The sequence below is a fragment of the Equus quagga genome, chromosome 16 (assembly GCF_021613505.1).
Source record: "Equus quagga isolate Etosha38 chromosome 16, UCLA_HA_Equagga_1.0, whole genome shotgun sequence".
Lineage (NCBI taxonomy): Eukaryota > Metazoa > Chordata > Mammalia > Perissodactyla > Equidae > Equus > Equus quagga.
The window spans coordinates 66,347,656-66,353,109 of record NC_060282.1 but is presented as its reverse complement, the minus strand read 5'-3'; the positions used below and the strand labels follow the sequence as shown (position 1 = coordinate 66,353,109).

At 35.2% G+C, this 5,454-nt stretch overlaps 1 pseudogene; it reads right to left on the bottom strand.

The window, feature by feature from the left end:
• Positions 1-1,441: 1,441 nt before the first annotated feature.
• Positions 1,442-2,731, bottom strand: LOC124227849 (THUMP domain-containing protein 3-like; annotated as a pseudogene).
• Between the last annotated feature and the right edge of the window lie 2,723 nt (positions 2,732-5,454).

The window sequence follows — 5,454 nt, the reverse complement described above, 5'->3', positions numbered from 1 at the left end:
TTTTTGCAAAGTTAGCCAAAGACCTAATTAATAAATCTTTCGGTCTGTTCAAGGAGTGTATCTGTAAAAGATAGAATCTGCAGCAGATAATAGCTAGAAGGAGATGTCACGTTAACAGACAGTTGATTTCTAAGGTAAAACAATTTTAATTCTTTTTCATTTTTAAGATAAAATAATCTTTAAAATAAATAATCTTAAACATAAATGTATTTAAATTGGACAATGTAAATTTAAATCTAAAAATTCTTTTAAGATAAAATAACAATTTTTAAGATAAAAGAATTTTAGAGATGAGGGAAGAGCGTACCTAGCAGTCAATGGCAAACAAAAAACAGAATAGTCATGGAGACAAGACCTAAAGGGTAGATTATGAGGAACTGCTGGGGTCTCAGTTTGACTCTTGTGAAAGGTACACAAGGTAGAAGAGCAGTAAATTACCTAGGAAATATGTGTTAAGGTTTGAGCACAGAAAGCATTAAATGTCAAGGTAAGAAATTTACGTTTTATTTTGTAGTTGATGGAACAGAAGTGATGCTTTTGAGCGTGAAAAGAACGGTTCAAATATATGTTTTATGGAACTCAATCTGGCAACAGAGTATGTCCAGGACATATTTTGTTAGATCTATACCAAAACACAATAAGGCAAGTTTTACAACCATTTCTTCCAAATAAATTCAATATTCCATAAAAATTTCTTCCATTCGTATTTCCAGTTCTCTTGGTAAATTTCTTGAGGAGAGAGAGAGTTCCAGAAAACATCACTGAGATTTCTCATATGCCAAAATAAAAACTTCATTGTCAAATGTACATTGTTTCACTTAAGCTTATACTCCTAAATTTCTGGCTAATAGGCTTAAATATTTCCATAGTATTCCCATGGAGAAAAAGATTAATATTGTTGGATTTTATAATACAAATTTGAGCTAGAGGAATGAATTTTCTCAACAAATAGAGTCATCTGAACGATAACCATTCTTTAATATCACTGCACGTTAAATTTTATTTTCTTATTTACTTATTAAAAAGTCAATCACTTTGCAAGGCTTATAATGAAAAAGAAAGCTGTCCTCTGGACTCTTCTTCGCCTCTGATTTGTACTCTCCAGAGAAAAGGTGTTCAAGACATTTTCTTCCGATATTTGCCATCATATTCCTAAATTGTAACATGTATTATTGGTTTTTGATTCTTTCAATACAGATATCTATTGAGTTGATACTATGAAAGATGAGGATTTAGTTTTCTTACCCTATCCTCCATTCACCTAATGGAGTTATATATAATTTTTGGTTAATGTTCAATTTGACATTTCTACTGTCATATAATAATCACAGCCTAGCCATGTACTCATTTATGAAAGAAACATTTCCTTGCATAACTTTTAGTTTTCCTGACTTCAGTCAATCCCTCTTATTTGTTTAATGCATTGCCTATGTACCTTCCACTAATTGATGTCCTGTAGGCAAGCTGGATAAAGATTCCAGTTTCTCTTCCTGGAGCCCATCATTTTGCCAAATGGCACATATGTTACAAAAATATCCACAGAGCCAGTTCTCAGTGGCACATTGCAGATATCCCATCAAACAGAGTCTGTGGGAAAGCCTGAGGACAGTTGACCTTCTTTAGTTTGGCTCTTGGTCAATAAAGATGAGATGTTGTTTACTGCTCTATTCGTTACCATTGGATTGTCATCATCAACAACACAATAAGTTAGACATTCATTAGTCCCTCTAGTGGTATTATATCATTATAATATCAGTATATCAGTGGTATTATATTATATCAGTGGGTTGAGGAGCCCAGAGCCCCAGCATCCTATAGGCGAGAGCACATCTAAGAATTTTAAGTCCAAAATGTATGATATGTCTTCAGCGGAGACTCTCTTCTTTCAATGCAATGCCCACGGTGATTTCAATATCGTGAATATTCAAAAGAATCTCCACATCAAAGTTGGTCATGTCAGGCTTCCACTTAAAGTAATCTTGAACAGCACCCGGAAAATCTCTTGCAGCCTCATTTGAGGTAAAGCAATGTTTCTCTCCTGTACTGTTGCATGTGACTCTAAACTTTAGCCCTTGAGGATCAATTTTTTCTCTTGAACTCTCATCGGTCTCGTCTTTGCAAGATGCCAAGTCACTGACTACTGATGTTCTCTTCTTTGATGGCCAGATTTTCATAATAGTCTAAGATATGTGAATCTAAGGCCTTGTTAGTGAGCTCTTCTTTAACATCTCTTGTCTATTTTGTCTCCTTGTTCATTATCAATCCTCCATTTACTTGAATTCTGATTTATCCTTTTGCACTTTGTTTTTTATTCTTGAAACTGGTGTTAGTTTTCCATACTATTAAAGGGTCTGAGCATAGGAATTTCCCAGCCAATTCTTCCACATCCTTTAGACCTTTTTCCTTTGTTCCTTTGAATGGGTAATCTTTAAACTCCTGTACACAGCAAGTAAGTTATCAATTGATCTTAGACAATGAACCTGAGCCAGACTTTGCACTGAAATGTGAAAATAAATCTTGCTTGTTCTTTGCTGATTTTGCACGACTTCAATTTCTCTTTCTCTTCCTTGGAAGCTGTTTGCTCAAAACCAGTTAGGACAGTGGTTCCAGTAGTGACCAGAAGATGCTCAGACTCACTTCTGAGGCCACTTTCTGTCACTTGTATAGACCTCTAGTTCTCATGAAGGTTTACATCCAGAGGTTGATTAATGACTTCTTGAATGAAAGACATGTTGACAGTGCATCCAAGATCCCGAATATAGTCTTGGCCACCAGCGCAGACACTTCCAGCTCCAGCACCCTGCAGGCCCAGACACCCCAATGTTATGTTTTCCCTTTTCTCTAAAGATATTGGCTATATTACTTTAGATTTTGAAAACTTTTATTATCAAAATTGTGAATCATATAGCAAAATTGAAAGAATTTGAATGAATACCAATATGCCCATAACCTAGATTCTATCATTGACATTTTACGACACTGCTTACTTTTTCATATATTTATTCTTACCTTGACACATCACAGGTTTTTCTGCATTTTAAAGTAAATTGAAGACAAGCGTATGCTTCCCCTAGCTACTTCAGCATTCTTGCCATTAACTAGAGTCCAATATTTGTTTTTTTCTTTTGATGTAAAATTTAATCAATTAAATGCATAAATTTTGCTGAGTTCAGAAAATGCAAATACTTGTATAACCCAAAGCCCGTCTTTATAGAACATTATCATCACCCCAGAAAGATCCTTCTTGTCCCTTCCCAATCCGTGATCCTAATCACACACCAAGACAACCACTGTTCAATTTTTTTCCATCATTGACTGGTTTTGACTGTTTCAGAACTTCATAAAAATAAAATAGTATAGTCTGTACACTTTTTTGTCTGGTTTCTTTTGCTCAGCATAATGTTTTTGAGATTTAGTCATATTGTTGCATGCCAATAGTCGATTCTTTTTATTGCTGAATAGTATTCTGTTGTATGAATATACCACAGCTTGTTTATCCATTCTCCTATTTTAGGGTCTCTGGAATGTTTTCCACTTTGGGATATTATGAATAGAACTGATTTGAATATTCTTGTACAAGTCTTTTTGGGTGTATATATGTTTTTATTCCTCTTAAGGCAATACCTAGAAATGGATCCAGGTATTTGCTGAATCATAGGTTGTGTATGTTTAATTTTATAAGAAAAGCCTCGATCTTTTGTCAAAATAGTTGTCACATTTTACATTTCAACCAACAATATATGAGATTTCCAGTTGCTGCACAGCCTTACCAAACCGTGGTATTGACGATCTTTCTAACTTCAGATGTTCTGCTGTGTGTTAGTATATGTCTAAGTAGTCTTAATTTGTGTTATCCCGATCTCTAATGATGTTGAGCACATTTTCATGTGCTTGTTTATGTGTCTATTCAACTAGTTGCTTTTGTGTGTGTATGAGGAAGATTCTGAGCCAACATCTGTTCCCAATCTTCCTCTCTTTTTTTGCTCAAGAAAGATTAACCCTGAACTAACATCTGTGCCAATCTTTCTCTGTTTTGTCTGTGGGTTGCTGCCTCAGCATGGCTGATGAGTGGTATAGATCCACACCTGGTATCCAAACCTGTGAACCCTGGCCGCCAGATTGGAGTGTGCCAAACTTAACCACCATGCCACAGGGCTGGCCCCAATCATTTGCTCATTTCTATTGACCTATCTTCTTTTTTATTGTTTTAACTTCACTCACTTTTTCAAAATATATTTTTGAGATCATATTGTCTTATAACATTGTGTACATTTCAGGTGGACATCATTATACTTCAGTTTCTGTGTAGACTGCACAGTATTCATGACCAGTAGACTAGTTTTTATCTGTCAACATATGTGTGTGCCCCTTTACCCCTTTTGCCCACCCCTCACCCCTTCCCCTCTGATAACCACCTATCTGTTCTCTTTATCTGTGTGTTTGTTAGTTTATCTTCCGCATTTGAGTGAAATCATATGGTATTAATCCTTCTCTGTCTGACCTATTTTGCATAGCATAATACCCTCAAGGTCCATGCACTTTGTTGCAAATGGCATGGTTTTGTCTTTTTTTATGTCTGAGTAGTATTCCATAGTATATATATTTTATGAGGCCAGCATTATCCTGATACCAAAACCAGACAACGACAATATAAAAAGGAAAATTACAAGCCAATATCACTGATGACCATAGATGCAAAAATCCTCAACAAAATATTTGCAAATCAAATACAAGAATACATTAAAAGGATCATACACCATGACCTAGTGAGATTTATTCCAGGGATGCACGGATGGCTCAACATCCACAAATCAGTGTGATACACAACATCAACAAAACAAAGAATAAAAATCACATGATCATCTCAATAGATGCAGAAAAAGCATTTGACAAGATCCCAGATCCACTTATGATAAAAACTCTCAATAAAATGGATATAGAAGGAAAGTACCTCAACATAATAAAGGCCATATATGACAAACCCACAGCCAACATCATAATCAATGGTGAAAAACTGAATACCATCCCTCTGAGAACAGGAACAAGACAAGGATGCCCACTTTCTCCACCCTTATTCAACATAGTACTGGAGGTCCTAGTCAGACCCATTAGGCAAGAAAAAGAAATAAAAGGGATTCAAATTGGAAAGAAAGAAGTAAGCCTGTCACTATTTGTGGATGACATGATTCTATTTATAGAAAATCCTAAAGAAGCCACCACACAACTATTAGAAATAATTAACAAATACAGTAAAGTTGCAGGGTACAAAATCAACATACAAAAATCAGTTACATTTCTATACACTAATAACGGGCTTTTTATTAGTGAGTTGTAGGAGTCTTTATATGCCCTGCATCCCAGTCCTATGTCAGATATATGTTTTGCCATATGTATTTTCTTTAAATCTGTGGCATGCTTGTTCAATTTATTAAGGATGGCTTTTGTTAAGCATTT